The following is a 17,246-nucleotide window of genomic DNA, read 5'->3' as shown; positions in this document are numbered from 1 at the left end:
TGGTTTAAAACTATCTCCTGGATGATGAAGTCAATCCTTTATTAGTGTCCCGAGTGGTTAGAATAAAAACAACTAAGTGAGAATAGGGATATGGATGGTTCCTATTAGTACCTGGTCAACATGTTTCTGCCTTGTTAGACCTAAACGGTTCTTGGCATTCCTCAGGACCATGCGATTCATCACTCTGCTCAACAATGTGAAAAAATTAAATCAAAGGCCATACCTAAAAGGAGTGCCAGAGCTCACCACCTGCAACCACTGGCTCCTGGTAAGTACTGGAGAGGCCTGGACAAGTAATTAACTTGACACCAGTTAATTAACCCGGTCTAACCAGGTATTTCTCGAGGCCTTGCTTCATCTCGGAGTGTATAATGGCAGGCCTAACAAAACAACCCACCACAGTTGGAAGGAGGACGTGTACTGCATGTCAGCGCCGAGGACCCTTTAGAGAGTTAACCCTTACTTCCTTGGATAGAATTGTGGTAAAGAGTGATGCCACGTTTCCCACATTCCTCCACATTGCCACATGTGGCCAGCTGAGGCTCTGCCTGCTGGAAAGAGCGCTGAAGTCCACGAGCCGCCTGTGACTTTCAGCATTACTAACCACGTGACCATGTCAATGGTACATGCGTAGTGGTATTGGTAACATGTAACTATGACTGGGTAGCTACAAGAAATATCTGACAGTGTATCCATGCGAGTATTTAAGCGTGATACTTATATGACAATGGCATCTGCATGGCTACAACTAAACTAAAATACCACTGTGTGGGTATCTGTGTGGGACTGCATTGCAGGTGTAAAAGAGACCACCCTACCACTTTGCTCACCCTCTGACTTTAACTAGAAGCACAATGTGACTCTGCAGCTGCACTGCCTGTGACTTTGTGGCCATGTGTTGCAATGCTCAGGATTGCTCTGTCTACCATGTAACTCTGTGTGGATACTGTATCCCTGTGTGAGTGTGCAGCTGTGAGTGTGACAGACAGCTATGGATACTGTATCCCTGTGTGAATGTGCAGCTGTTAGTGTGACATGCAACAATGGATACTGTATCCCTGTGTGAGTGCGCAGCTGTGAGTGTGACACACAGCGATGGATACCGCATCCCTGCGTGAGTGCGCAGCTGTGAGTGTGACACACAGCGATGGATACTGCATTGCTGTGTGAGTGTGCAGCTTTGAGTGTGACACACAGCGATGGATACTGTATCCCTGTGTGAGTGTGCAGCTGTGACTGTGACACGCAACAATGGATACCGTATCCATGTGTGAGTGTGCAGCTGTGAGTGTGACACACAGCGATGGATACTGCATCGCCGTGTGAGTGTGAAGCTGTGAGTGTGACACACAGCGATGGATACTGCATCGCTGTGTGAGTGTGCAGCTGTGAGTGTGACACACAGCAATGGATACAGTATCCCTGTGTGAGTGTGCAGTCGTGAGTGTGACACACAGCGATGGATACCGCATCCCTGTGTGAGTGTGCAGCTGTGAGTGTGACACACAGCGATGGATACTGCATCCCTGTGTGAGTGTGCAGCTGTGAGTGTGACACACAGCGATGGATACTGCATCGCTGTGTGAGTGTGATTGTGAAGCTGTGAGTGTGACACACAGCGATGGATGATGAATACTGCATCCCTGTGTGAGTGTGCAGCTGTGAGTGTGACACACAGCGATGGATACTGCATCCCTGTGTGAGTGTGCAGCTGTGAGTGTGACACACAGCGATGGATACTGCTTCGCTGTGTGAGTGTGATTGTGAAGCTGTGAGTGTGACACACAGCGATGGATGATGGATACTGCATCCCTGTGTGAGTGTGCAGATGTGAGTGTGACACACAGCGATGGATACCGCATCCCTGTGTGAGTGAGCAGCTGTGAGTGTGACACACAGCGATGTATACTGCGTCCCTGTGTGAGTGTGCAGCTGTGAGTGTGACACACAGCGATGGATACCGCATCCCTATGTGAGTATGCAGCTGTGAGTGTGACACACAGCGATGGATACTGCATCCCTGTGTGAGTGCGCAGCTGTGAGTGACACACAGCGATGGATACCGCATCCCTGTGTGAGTGTGCAGCTGTGAGTGTGACACACAGCGATGGGTACCGCATCCCTGTGTGAGTGCGCAGCTATGAGTGTGACACAAAGCGATGGATACCGCATCCCTGTGTGAGTGCGCAGCTGTGAGTGTGACACACAGCGATGGATACCGCATCCCTGTGTGAGTGCGCAGCTGTGAGTGTGACACACAGCGATGGATACCGCATCCCTGTGTGAGTGCGCAGCTGTGAGTGTGACACACAGCGATGGATACCCCATCGCTGTGTGAGTGTGCAGCTGTGAGTGTGGCACACAGCGATGGATACCGCATCCCTGTGTGAGGGGGCAGCTGTGAGTGTGACACACAGCGATGGATACCGCATCCCTGTGTGAGTGTGCAGCTGTGAGTGTGACACACAGCGATGTATACTGTATCCCTGTGTGAATGTGCAGCCGTGAGTGTGACACACAGCGATGGATACCACATCCCTGTGTGAGTGTGCAGCTGTGAGTGTGACACACAGCGATGGATACTGCATCGCTGTGTGAGTGTGAAGCTGTGAATGTGACACACAGCGATGGATACTGCATCCCTGTGTGAGTGTGCGGCTGTGAGTGTGACACACAGAGATGGATACTGCATCGCTGTGTGAGTGTGCAGCTGTGAGTGTGACACACAGCGATGGATACCGCATCCCTGTGTGAGTGCGCAGCTGTGAGTGTGACACACAGCGATGGATACTGCATCCGTGTGTGAGTGTGCAGCTGTGAGTGTGACACACAGCAATGGATACTGCTTCGCTGTGTGAGTGTGATTGTGAAGCTGTGAGTGTGACACACAGCGATGGATGATGGATACTGCATCCCTGTGTGAGTGTGCAGCTGTGAGTGTGACACACAGCGATGGATACCACATCCCTGTGTGAGTGAGCAGCTGTGAGTGTGACACACAGCGATGGATACCGCATCCCTGTGTGAGTGAGCAGCTGTGAGTGTGACACACAGCGATGGATACCGCATCCCTGTGTGAGTGTGCAGCTGTGAGTGTGACACACAGCGATGGATACTGCATCCCTGTGTGAGTGTGCAGCTGTGAGTGTGACACACAGCAATGGATACCGCATCCCTGTGTGAGTGCGCAGCTGTGAGTGTGACACACAGCAATGGATACCGCATCCCTGTGTGAGTGCGCAGCTGTGAGTGTGACACACAGCAATGGATACCGCATCCCTGTGAGAGTGCGCAGCTGTGAGTGTGACACACAGCGATGGATACTGCATCCCTGTGTGAGTGCGCAGCTGTGAGTGCGCAGTTGTGAGTGTGACACACAGCGATCTGGAACTGTGCCCGTCAGACACCTCCTGCCCCCCCCCCTAACCCCGCCTTGTGATCAGCCCCTGAGATCGCCATGGCTGCCTTCAGGATCTTTCAGTCTCCACAAGATGTACCTCTCCCTCACGGTCCTGGTGAACCCTGACAAAACCAGGGAAGCACCATCTCAGCAAGGACATAGCGCTATGAGGACCGGTTCGTCTGGTGTGTTTAGGCGCTTTCGAACGAGTGCAACAAAATTCACAGTTATGTTTGCTTTGGCCCACTGTATAATTACCCCAGCATGAAGGCGTGCGCGGAGTTAGACTAGTAAATGTGTCTGTCTATGTCTGTTTGTGAGAAAGAGATACATTGTGTGTGCCTGTCTGTGTGTATGTGTTGGGATCAGAGCTGGGAGAAAAGGACAATTCTAAGAGTGAGGGGGATTTATATATCCCAGAAGCACATTTAGCCCCTTACCTCTCGCTGGACAGACCGCATCGAGGGATGTCACGGAGCTCAGCCATTGCACCAATTCATTATTTAAACTTGTTGCATTTCTAAGATTAAAACGGGTGCACAGCCTCTAAGCCCACATAATGGCTGGCCTCTCCTCGGAGAAATCAAGTTTAGAGATACAAGGCAGGACAGGCTCCATGCCAGGGGAGTCATGAATCCCCCACTTTAGCAGCCTAAGCATGGGCGGGTGCCACTGAGGAGTGTATATAAAATAAAACCGATAAACTGTTGATGGTTCCTTTGACTTTGATTGGACACGATGGCATTCCTGCAGAAAGCCACAAATACTGCAGCATGAGGATAGTATGCTGGCACGGAAAGGGAACACTGGAAACGAGAGCACAAAAGGAACGATGGAAGGGGTGACGAGAGGGATGGATAGATGGGTGGATAGATAGATTGATGGACTGGATGGGTGGATAGGATCCACCGTCGTAGGACAGGTGGATGGATGGTAGATAGATGGTAGATGGTTGGATGGATAGATGGGTGGATGGATGTATACATAGATTAACAGATGGGTGGACGGATGGTTGGATGGATGGGTGGATGGATGGATAGATAGATGGGTGGGTGGATGGATGGATGGATGGATAGATGGGTGAATTGATAGATGGGTGGATGGATGGATAGATGTGTGGATGGATGGATAACCAAATTCATTGAGAACCGCAGTGTAACGTGTCATTTTGCAACAATTTTTCATCAAGTCCCGGACTTGCTTCTTCAGTCTCTCACGCACAGCCATTCAGCATATGGCTAACCCTTGCTCCAAGCACATTTAATCCTTGATCTCTCCCTACATACAGAGGTCCACTTCGAAACACCAGGGAAGTATGGCCTCTGTGCCCATTTAATCCAGGGTCTCTCATCTGTTATGACTAGAGAACACCTGAACCATGTGGATGCTGGCTGTACACTGAACACCACTGTCTCTGTGGGGATGGACGAAGGAAGGAAGCAAGAGAATTAAGGACATTCCAGGCAGCGAGAGATAGCATAGGGCCCTCATCAGAGGAGATCTTGGAACAATCGACAGAAAGTGATGGACTAATACAGAATAGCTGTAGTACAACTGCCTGGATCTGTCATCATTCCTCCTGCAAACAGGAACAGGACATTCTCATCTCTGCAACTGTTGATATTGCTAACACTCATGGGCACTTACAATAGACCATGGTTCTATTGTTCAAACAGTGGTGGTTGGTGTCAGGGCAGAGTAGCGGGGCGGAGGGGACAACAACGGATTACAACGAAAAAAATTAAGAAATAATAATTTACCTTAAGCCAGCCACATCGCGCTCTTCTGCTCCTCTGTGCAGACAGACTCCCAGAATCCCCTGTGGCCAATCCTGATGCTGCTTTCATGTAGCATGACAGCAGCATCAGGATTGGCTTGAGCGCCCTTGATTTGCACTCCGAATGAGCCCGGGAGCCTGTGCCTGCTGCCTCCAACCCGGCAACGCAACTCGGGTTGGAGACGGCTTCAGTGTACATGTTGGTTTGGCTGTCCTGAGATGGCCGGCCAAACCCACATGGGCACTGAAGGCAGTGCATCCACTCTCCCTCAGTGCCTGTCATCCCTCTGGCCCCGCTCCCAAGACTTGGCACTCTCAGGGGGATATTTACAATAAAATGTCGGAGGGCTGTGTAATTAAAAAATTGGTGCCGCCACGCCCAACAATTTTTAAACGCTGAGATTCACCATATTTACAAATATTAGGCACATCTCTTGTTTCCCCTAGCACTGGCACTAAAAAAGGTGCCTAGTGCCAGCGCAGCCACGCTTGTGCCATGTTGCAAGGGTGCCTGTGCTGCAGTGGCAATTGTTTAATGTCATAATGCAGCACACATAGAAAGAGCAAAAAACTCTTTTAATTAATAATTTCTCCTCTTATCCCCATTCTAAGACCAGGTAGTGCCTGGTCTTCGTTTTTGGCGCAGCCCCATCCTTGTAAATATGGGGCAGCGTCAAAAAGTGATGGGTGTTGCAGCACAACACCCACTGCAACACCCATTGCACGCGCCTTTCATGCTAAGTGCTGCATGAATAGGGTCGTTCTATACAAGGCGGTGTTAAGTTTTGTTAAGTGGCTTAATGCTGCTTTTTAAATTAAGGGGATATCGCCAGCAGAATGTCACTAAATGTGACGTTATAGTGGAGATATCCCCTTGTAAATATGTCCCTTAATTAGAAGACAAATAAAATATCATCAAGGGTTTTTGAGGGTGCTGGCAGGGGGCGACGCTCCTCTGTTGTAGCGGGTGAGCTGCCGCTGCATTCAAAGAGGGCTGATGCTGGTCAAAAGCATTCCAACTGGCATAGATTGTATTGAAAACAGCATCAAAAATAATGTATGCTTTAACATATTTTTAAGGCTTAGTAAATCATAATTGGTAAATTACAACATTAAATTCGATTCCTCAGTTAAGTGGGAGCAGTAGAACAGGGTTTGCTGCAGCTCCAACCACACCCCTAGTACCAGCTTCTTTGCCAACATCCCACAAGGGCCTTATGAAGTCCCCGGCCTGAGGTCTCCTGCGGGCAGAGCCAGGCCTGGCAGTCACGAGTTTATTGACAGTGTTTGTGAAGCTCGGAGGGAGTTCCTGCTCTGAGGGAATTTGGGAGACTTGACTTCCCTAAGGCTGGAATATCTGAAGTGGCTTCTGTTCTGGGCTAATGTTTATTTGACCTGAACCGACTCCCAGAGCCTGGGCTACTGGTGCTCCAGATGTGGACGCGTAGCGTGGCAAGGAGTAAAGAAATGACTTCTGGTGCATAGGCATGGTGACAGGACATAGGATGGTAGCACAGCTCAGGAGCAGTGCACATGTTGGGTGGTGGGGGCAGAAATCAATATTGTCTGAATGGGGGTCTCGAGAAGAGTTAACCCATTTGTTGCTAGGAATTTATTTTGAGAAACGACCAATACCTGCTTTGCGACTGGGCTAGAGAAAGTGGCAGATTGTGTGTCTAACTCAGAAAATCAGTTGTATCAAGTCTAGCCACGCCTTTCCTGGACCACAAAACGTGGTCAGCAGCCAGAAGAGGGACTGATGGATATTGTTTGAAAGAGTGACCATCAGATTTGCTGAATCAGCATTGTGTTTTCGTAATGTCAATATTTGTCCTTTCAACCAATCAGAACAGGGCCCTGTGTTGGGGGTCATTCTGATTGCTTGCATCCAATCAGAATAGCAAAGGCACGAATTACCAGAAACATTTCTGGAGGTCCTTGATGAAACACTGCCTCTTGTTCTAGTATCATTATATATTGAGTGTGTGCAGTGGCCAGAAGCTTATAACCCCCTCATCCCCCCGAAGAAAATAGCATATTCTCCAGGATTTGTTTTCACTTGCCATGTACTAGACTCTAATTTCTTCCTGAATTGGTAGAGGCAGCCTAGCAGTGAGGAAGGCCTCCTTTCAGAGTTTTGATGCATTCATAGGGATGCCCCGCTTGGTCAGCGATCCTTTGCTGTACGCACTCCTTGGTGCTGATGGCCTCGAAGACGGTATACTACATCTTGAGACTGAGTCATACTTGGAGACAGTTTGCAATGTGTTTCTTTTTACTAATAATTGGGGGAAGCAGGCAGCATCCTGAGGGTGCCACCTGTTGGCAGTGTGAAATGACTGGCAAGGGCCCCAAAGTCCTTTTTAAAGTGTATGTTGGGGCAGATTTGCAAGCCCCTTCCGCCGCCAGTGCATCACGTTGCGTGACGCACTGGTGGCGCAGCCTGCTGAGTGACATTTACAAGCACAGGTAAAGTCACCCTGCATGACTTAACCTGTGCTTGTAAATATTGCCCTGTTCACGCAACACTTTGCGCGTTAGGGGCGTGACATGGGTGTTGCTCTGAGTGTCCCACGCAACACCCATGTCCACTGATGCATTTCCAGATTTACGAGGAATCGTAAATCTGGAAATGCGTCAGAATGCTATGCCATCCCAGGGGTGGCGTAGGGAGGTGCAATGAGGAGACATTTTTAAAATTGCTCCTCGTTTTTTTCCTCTTTCAATGTGTGCTGCATTCTACAGCACGCATTGAAAGAAGAAATCACCTCAATTGATTGTTTTTGTGCAGGAAGGTGCCCCTTCCTGCACAAAAACAATCTCCCCATGATGCAGGCATCCTTGCACCATGATGCAAAGGTGCCTGCGCCGGCGCATGGCAGCAGTTTGTGCGCCAGCGTAGGTGGAAGCACAGAGATGCGACATATTGTTGTAAATATGTTGCATTCCTGTGATTCGAAACTAATGCAGCGCGACGCAGCAATCAATCAATCAATCAATCAATCAATCAAAGCATTTATATAGCGCACTACTCACCCGGAGGGTCTCAAGGCGCTGCCTTAGTTTCTTGTAGATCTGCCCCGTTGTTTTTTGTTTTGTTTTGCTTTGAGTGCTGAAAGTCATTGCGCCATTCCTGGATGCAACCAGCTGGTTTGACATTTCTTGCTCACAGAGGCTTTCGAAAATGGAGGGTGTTTTTGTAGAAGCCATGTTTCTGCTCATGGTGGGGGAAGAAATGATGAAGTCGTGCCACGGGTTGGTGCTGAGAGTGTCTAGAGCTGTGTCCGGGTCCACTGCTGAGTAGTCTCAGTGCTAGGAGTACTGCGGGTGCCTGTTGAACTTTCCGATTGATTGGGTAGTGTTTTGATTGGGTTTATCTTTGTGCCTTTGTCACTGAAATAGTGCTACTTACCTGTGTGTAATTTACTCCTGGCTTATCCAAATCATCCTGTGTTGACAAGACTGAAGGAGTTTGACACGAGCGACCAACTCACTGCTCTGGATGTGGGACAGAGGAGACACAAAGGCAGTGACAAGGAAGAGCCGGAATTGGTGTTATGTTATATATTATATTATATATTAGAATATTACTGGCAATCATCAGATTGCCATTTCATCCATCACCTTGTCTCTATTCATTGCCCCAGTCCTTGCTAATTAACAAAGTACCCAAGCCTCACCTGATCATTGACCACACAAATCCCTCCGGTAGGCAAAAAGAAATACACTTGGAACAATTCGACTACTATACAAAAGGAAATCTGGTCGAATTTTATGGAGAAACACATTGGAACACAGGTAGCCTATCTAACTTCATCAAAAAGTGTTGCTCCTAAAGTGTGATTTGTAGTATATGTAGCAGCGTTGTAAATATTTTGGATGAAAAATACATGACGTTGCACCTTCAGTGCTGTCATTTCTCAAGTGGAGCCAACATGATGTTTTGCAGAGTCGCAACCAGCATCCATGTTACTAGGACATATCAGAAACAATATTCAGAAGGTAGAGATGCAGAAGCTGTGATACTTTTCTTGATGTGCCACCAGTATGAGATGGATGGCCGAGTGGACATACAATTAGATTTCTCAAGATTTTGTGTTGGTTGATGGTGTCATTTTTGTAAACCCATGTGTGATTCCTGTGCCGTCCATTGATTCTCACAAACTACACATCCACCCATTGTTTTCATGTGTGCTTCATGTGTGCTTGTCCATGGGTTGAATGTGCGGAGGATAACGTGGGTGGTGTTGCTTTAGTGCAGGGTTCTCCAAAGTCGATTCTGGAGGGCTGAATCCATGCCAGATTTTTGAGATAACTACATTTATGTAAATGGGGATATGCTAAAAATACGGCCTGGATCAGGCCCTCCAGGACTGACTTTGGAGACCCCCGCTATAGTGTGTAGAGGGTACATGTATGTTCTAGAGCCTGATGCATTTTACAGTGGGCCTCTATAATATGACATCTTGTCACAAAAGGGTGTTTTATCCGAGGTGCACGATAGACCAAGGTTTCTTAGCATCATGGCACTGGATGTGAATTGGGAGAATTGATGACAGCAATGCATGATGCACCGGTCTGTAGTTGGGCTCTGATGGGGTTTCACATGTTTGTGTTTAGAAACCCATGCTTCCTAGACTGTGGGAGACGCAGGAACATGTATTCATGTGAATTCTACGTCGCCATCTACATTTGGGAAACCCACGATGGTGTAATTTGTGCTTCTGTTTCATTGATGGTCTGCTGGTTATGCGGAAACCTAAGGTTTTGATGCAGATGCCTTAACTGTGCATGCTTTACCAGGGTGAGGATATGAGAATGTGTGGGTTGCGACCCTACAGTTTGCAAAAATGCAGGGCAGCATTCATTTGAACGTGGGCCTATGGGTGTCTTTGGTTCAATATCATGTTGGATGCTTGCCTGTAAACCATTAACTGTGCCCACGTGGTACACTGGCCTTCTGGTGGGTCACCATGTTCCATGGTGTTATTCTGATATGAAATCCTTTCATAGCTCTCCTCTGATGATAACTCACAGCCTTGTGAGCTTTCTGGCACCGCACCCCATGTCGCTCTCTGCCTCCTGCCTGGCGGGGAGCAGACAGTGTGGGATTTGCCGCAGAAGTAAGATGCGTGACGCTGGCTGCCACCTCCTTGTAGCTATGCGTACACGGGAGCTTAGTAGGAGAAATGTCATGCAAGTGTTGAGGGCTCAATTGGTAGCTAATACTGCTGTGCTTTCTCTGTGTTTTGATATATTATAGTATAATATGTGTACAGTCTCATACTTCTGGTGCACACTGAAGTGCCATCCAGTGCTGCCGGTTAAAGTGCTATTCTGCTGGCTGTGCATCGTTGGGAGAGTGTATGTTTATAGTGTTAGTACCTGTAGAATTTCTATGTGTGCAGTAGCTGCATGCGGAAATACCACATGTGTGAGTAGTTATGTTATGTTATGTTATTCGCTTTTGTATCGCGCTCGAATCACCTGGGGGCATCTCGGCGCTTTACTCTAACTCACCTCTGAGGTAGGACAGTAAGAGGACAAATTTAATACAGGAAAGCTTTTAAATGTTTCCTACAAACGAGGTAGGAGGGAATTTCTCGTAATGAAAGTGGAAGACTATTCCAGTATTTGGGGGCGATATAAGAGAAAGCCATGCCCCCGGATCGCTGGCGTCTGATACGGGGCACAAGAAGCAGCTGCTGTGTGCAGGATCTTAAGCAGCGAGTTGGCACATTTCATTCCAATTTATTCTGGAGATATTCTGGACCCTGACCCTGAAGTGCACGGAAGGTAAGGCAGCAGATCTTAAAAAAAGCTCTCTGCTTGATAGGAAGCCAGTGTAGCGGTCTCAGCAGTGGTTGTGAGGAGATGCCAGCCGGCATGGTCAGAACCAGCCTGGCAGCCGTGTTCTGAATCACCTGTAGTTTTTTCAGAGCTGTAGCTCCCACTTCGGCTAACAGGGCATTACCGTAGTCCATGCGGCTCATCACCACGGCCTGAGTTATTAATCTGCGATGTTCTAAGGAGATGAACGGCAGTAGTGCTTGTGATGTTAGCACTAAGGTTCCCCAAAACAACACAGCTTCAAGTAAAGGTGAGAGACTCTGCCGTCACAGTCCCGCAAATCTCCATCAAGAGTCCCAAAAAAATGAAACTTAGGAGCTGATTCACAAAATCAGTTTGATTATGGGAAGGAACACTACTACAGTACTATTTTATGTTGGAAGCCTTTGTGAATTGCACCTGAAACTTCCCTCCCGATTGGTAAAAGTTCAAAGACGGCACAGTCCTTCGTAATTTTATATGTATATGAATATTTCCTGAATGTTGAATTGCATTTAAGTCTCATGTTAGATATTCTAGGCAGTGCTTAATGTGAGCCAGTGATTTCTGGTGCTTTGCAAAGGCACCTAATTGCCAACACCGGGTCTTATGACAGTGTGCCACATGGTGGCGCTGTCTGCATTTTTTTTAGAGATGAGCAGAACAACTGTTGTTTATCAATTCAATATACATTAAAATCACTCATACCGGCCGCCCAAGCCATTCTTATAGCTTTGAGGGCCTGGAATGGCCTGAAGTGCCACACTTGAAGGAGTGTGATGTTCGTAGGTATGCTTGTAATTCCACCGGCAGTGCTGTCCGGGGCAATGGGTGGTGCAGACTGCTGAGACCTCTTGATGACAGCACTGGCACTTATTTTATTATTTTACAAACTAAGCACTGGTTATAGGGTCAGTTCATAATGGCCTGTAAGAGAACACAAAACAACACTACATGAGCACTACTTTCTGCACTCCAAAATGCCCTATTGGTTGTAGTTTTTAAAATATACTTGGTGCCTATCCTCCTTCCTCTCCCAGAGACTTCCTGGGTCGCTTTCTATGACACCGATCGATTATTAGTAGGGAACCGATGAAGCCAGTTTCTTACCCAGATAGGCAACGAAGGGTGAGTGTGATTCAGGTTATGCTGTGGGTCTTCCAGCACCTCGAAGAACATATCCCCAGATTCATTTATCCATTGACAGTGCAGGCCGTATCCTTTGACTAGGAGGCCAAGGGCTACTTTAAGGATAGTTCAAAGATTCCATCAAAATATTCTTTTTCTGCTGGACTCCTCCTTATCCGGTTTTAGTTGTTGTATTGTGCTTTAGTGTGATCCGGTAGTGACAGTGTAAGGATAATGCCTCACCACAGCCTTGCATCTCAGGACCTGATCTTGGGTGTTTTCTCTCTGGAGTTTTCCTCAAACCTCCCAGCCTGAACTTTGGGTAGAGTTCTGTGACTGGACTCCACCTATTCGTGCTGTGACATGTGGGTGGGGTCATCTCTAGAAGACGTTTGCGCGAGCACAGCCTGGTGCGAGTCGTGCGTGGACGAGGAGGTGTCCGATTGGTCAGGTGCCCGGATGGGGGTCCTCGAAGTCCTCCTGGAGTCGACAGGGGACACTCCGTTCAGACAGCCCGAGGAGAAAGAAAGACATCTCTTAGGAAGTTGGTGCCCCTGGGGAGGGACCAGCCAGGAAAGCATTGTGCAATGATGTGGCATGACCTAGAGGCAGCCTGTGAGTATGAGGGGGGCAGTAGCCCATCCCGAGTTTCAGAATAGTGTGCTCTTGGGACGACCTGGTTCCCTAACATTTCAGATGGACAGAGCAGGCCAGACACGGGGTCTCCTGGTACTGGGTAGTAGGGAGTTCAAGTATGCTGTGTCACGACATTAATTTACTTCTGGTTTTTTTTGCAGGGTTTTGCATTCTATATAAATGAATGTCACCTCAGAGTACCAATGGCAAGGGAGCAACAATCCATGTTAGCAGAGCCAGCGCTCTGTACTTCTGAAGGTCAGCATTGAAAGTTGGCCTGCCAATGAAGCCTGATTCACTGATGGTCTCATATCACGGGGATTCAAGCAGTGGCCATTTAAATGACTACATCTCTAACTGAGTGTAATGTGCTTAGTTTACATGTGAGTTATTGTAGTACTTTTACTATTTCTATTATTATGTCATTTAGAACCTGGTCTCGAACCAAGGTTCCTCGTGAAAGTATTGTTGTAGAGAGTGTATCTTCAAACATGTTTATGTTTGAAGTTGCATCTCTCGTGGTGTGCATTTCTCCTGTTGGCTCAAGTGCAGACGTTTAGTCAGATAGCAGTTGAGTCTAGTGCAGTTGATCGGTTTTAGGCATCTGGCGCTCTGGCTGGAGCTGGGCACTGGGCAGACCTATGCCCATGGTGGGTGATGGTGGGAATAGGTTGGATGCTGGTTCGGGAAACCTCTCAGACAAGTCCTGCTGTGGGTACCCTGAGGGGGTAAACAGGAGGGCGGCGCTCTCAGTTTAGTCACAAGGGCCCTGACTTTTACAATTATGAGAATGTCCTTCATTTGTCCTAGATCAACTGTGTACTCCAGTGTAGGGAGGCCACAGGGAGCCGTAGGGAGGACCCCCTGGAGACCAGCACCAGCAGGAACACAAGAAGCCTTGCATTGGCCTGAAGCTACTGTTCTACATCAGATGTCTATGGAGAGCCAGCAGGGCCAGAATGTGAGGGTGCAATCTCGAAATTAGAGAGACTGGTACACAGTCCCGGCTGGCATTAAACGTGGGTAATAGGTGCAGGGGGTCACGCGGGGAGAGGGGGGTCACGCAGGGAGCGTTTTAATTTAGTAATAAATAAATAACGTACCTGTCCATCGGCCGGGTCCCGTGTCGTCTCGGCTGCTGCTCCTGCTCTCCTCCCTCCCCTCCCCTAAGCCAAGCACAATGCTGCAATGGCAGCGTTGTGATTGGTGGGGCCACCGCCCAGCCAGGGGCACATGGGGAGGCCATGTTCTCCATGCAGGCTACAGTGCCGCCAGCATGGAGAAAGGGCAGAGTGCGCATGACTGGTTTGGGCGTCCCCAGAGGCCCAACCAATCAATCATTTTGCCCTCAGGTGTGGGCAAATTACTCCTCCCCTGCTTTCAGAGCAGCCTCGCCCACCTGCCCGCTTGCAACGAAACATAAAATGGTAATAACGGGACGTAACTACCATTTTATGTTTCTGCTTCTCGCACTGCGAGAAACCAGTGGGGCAACGCTCCTCCGCCCTAGTGGAGGAGCCGCCCCTGCTTGTAAACTCGTTTCTGTGACTCGCTTTTGGGAGGGAGATGGGTAGTGATGCACTTCACGCACATCCTAAATATTAACTGGAGGCGCCTTGTGTGATTTTGGTGACTAGGAAGCACAGCAGAGAAGCATTCTGCAAGGCCAGGGAGCAGTCTTCCAGGCACGAGCCGACTTTCAGGGTAAGAAGCCCTCCTCTGGCTTACACCAGGCATTGCACCACCTTTAGAACCTCTGCCCTGTCCCCTGGCCCTAGTAACACTAAAGAAACCAACATGGGCCCGGCCCATCTTCAGTTCTGTTAACGGATGTTAACAAGTCTTAGACTCCATCCATCAACAGTTCTTGACGTTGACTTGATTTGAGGTAAAGAAGAGAGTGTTCCACCTCCAACCTCCACACCCCCTGCCCTGGCTGTACCCCAGGGCCATTCGCTTTTCTATCCCCACTGATTCACTTCTGAGGACCCTGAGCCCTCCACCGCACCCACCAATAGGAACCTAAAATGTCTCAACCAGGGGTGTGAGGCAGGCCCCTGCCGCCCCTGTGATGTGGGGGCAGGGGGGTAACCTTCAGGGGAGGCCCACTTGCGTCTGACCCAGGACCTGCTGATCTTCAGGAGACTTCTCAATACCTGGCTGTTCAACCAGAAGCTGCTCTCCCCATGCCCCCCACACCCCCCTAGCGCCTTGAGACCCTCACGGGTGAGTAGCGCGCTCTATAAATTGACTGAATGATTGATTGATTATGCCTACAGCCTATGAAGATTTAGGAGATACAGGAATATCAGGGGCCCTCATCATACTGTGCAGGGGGCCCTGTCATTTCGTGCCACCAGTGGTCTTGGCTGACCTTTTGGGACGTTCATCCCACACGCAAGTGACCTGGAGACTTGTCGAACCTATATTCTAACTGAACACTGTCTGGTTTGGATGACAACATTCCATATCGCCTTTGCAAAAACAACACAAAGATAAACCACATTAGAAGAATATATGATTCAGTGCTGAATGAAACTGGAAAACAGCATAATGGAGCGCCTCCTATGACTCACCGGCAAATAGTAAAAGAGTTTTGGTGATGCCACGTAGACCAGTCCTTCGCAAGGCTTGTTTAAGACGGCCTGTGCTTAAGCATGGACGTCATTTGGAGGTAGACAAGGGTCGCACCGATCACCTCTAGCTTGCTCCTCGCTAATCTTTGCACTTCCTTTGCAACCACTAGCCTCAGAGGGGGCAAAACCGTTGCCTCCTCTGAGTCCAGAGATTGCAAAGGAAGTGTCAGGAGTAGCAGGGAGCAAGCAGGAGGTCACAGCTGCGACCCCTGACTACCTCCAAATGGTGTCCATGTGCCTATTGCTGCCTTGTGGTGAAAGTACAGGCTGATGGAACTGTCAAATTGCCTCCTTCTAAATATACCCTATAAAACGGTGCCTGTCACAACATACATTGACCATCGAAACATTAATATACACCGCTTGTTCACACACCGAAGCAGTCGACCCCCACCTCACTGCTAGCAGGTCCTACAAAAGAGTTGCTGCGGGCCACCTTTTGCAATAATGCCTCTCCATTCCTACCGGGCTCGGCTGTCTGCACCCACTGTCACAACACTCCAGACTCCCCGTGCCCTGGCGTCACCCTAATATAATATTGCCTTGAGAGCTGTGCTGGATGTTCTGACATCTAATCTCGTGATTCCTCGTATGATGTCATAGGATAGCAATTCACTGATTCTAACAGGTGCCCATTGCCATGATGGAGCCAGGCAGCCTGCCTGACCCTCGCGGCCTGCACATCCAAAGGTCTCAAGTTACCCAGTTCAATGCGTGAGTAGCTCAACTAGTCCAGGATTTTTATATTATTCCAAGACTTGTAGGCCTGGTTTTATACTGAAAATCCCGGCATGCTACGAAAAAACCCTGGAGTGGATGAGCTACTCACACATGGAGCTAGTAATCTGAGAGCTCTGCAAACCTATCCCGAAATACCATCATGCCACACTGCGCGACATGCCAGACAGTGAGTCAAGTCAAAAGGGCGTGAGTGGAGGGGGCCCGTGGGATGGGGAGCGAGGGGTGGGGGTCGTTAGGAGGGAAGTTATTGAAATATTTTGCTGCATATCAGTGGTTGACTAACAGGGACACCAGCTGCATTTCTCTGCATTCCGGCTTAGCATGCCAAGGAGGGACAGGAACAAATGGCCATTGTGCCCAGCTTAGCATAGCCTTATCAAAATAACAAGAACCCTTCTGCACAGCAGATATAGCACAGCGCCTTCTGCTGCATGTCCCAGAGATCCGCCCAGCAAAATAAGTGAAGTGTCTGGAATAGGAATACAAATATAATCCTCAATATTAATGATTCTATATAAAAAGGCACCTAACTTCAAGCAAGAGATAAAGGCCCAGGGAGTTCTTTGATCTTGTTGTTGGAAGGGAGCGGTGGATTCCAGTGAGAAAGGGGTATTTATACCCAAGTAAGGGACAGGGGTTTTGGGTAAATATTGCTTTCATGGGGCAAGTGTCCTTTGCTTTTTCTCGGATTCAGACTCATCCTCAATTAGTAAAGCCTGAAGCGAGGGACTGGCCGAGGCAGTAATGTACAGAAAAAGGTCCTCTAGAGACTCGGCTTGGTGTGGGAAGCTTCCACAAACTTGCAGGTCCGAAGGAAGAAAACTATCTCTGTAATATTGGTCTTATGTTACTTATTTCCTACGTAGGACCCTCTACCACGGTTATGGCCTTGTTATCTTGTGGGTAGCGGCGGATGTGCCTGACCGCAGAGCCCTAAAGCTGTTATCCAGACATCTCCTTCTAGGTGGCTGGTTGATAGGATGTTGCCGGCCTGCGTTAGGTGAGAGCATGGAAACATTCCTTTGGGTGTCTTCTGTCCCCGGTCGGTATCTCTCTGACAGATTTTTGTTGTCTTCCTGACCATGGACGTGTTTCATTG

At 48.6% G+C, this 17,246-nt stretch overlaps 1 protein-coding gene across 5 annotated transcripts in view; it reads left to right on the top strand.

Moving 5' to 3' along the window:
* The window catches only part of LOC144770566 (protein kinase C and casein kinase substrate in neurons protein 1-like), a 232,088-nt gene that overhangs the window by 40,055 nt on the left and 174,787 nt on the right, over positions 1 to 17,246 (top strand). The window lies entirely within an intron of this gene.

The sequence above is a fragment of the Lissotriton helveticus genome, chromosome 7, assembly GCF_964261635.1.
Source record: "Lissotriton helveticus chromosome 7, aLisHel1.1, whole genome shotgun sequence".
Classification (NCBI taxonomy): Eukaryota; Metazoa; Chordata; class Amphibia; order Caudata; family Salamandridae; genus Lissotriton; species Lissotriton helveticus.
Note: the sequence above shows the minus strand (reverse complement) of the source record. Positions and strands in the feature narration are given on the sequence as shown.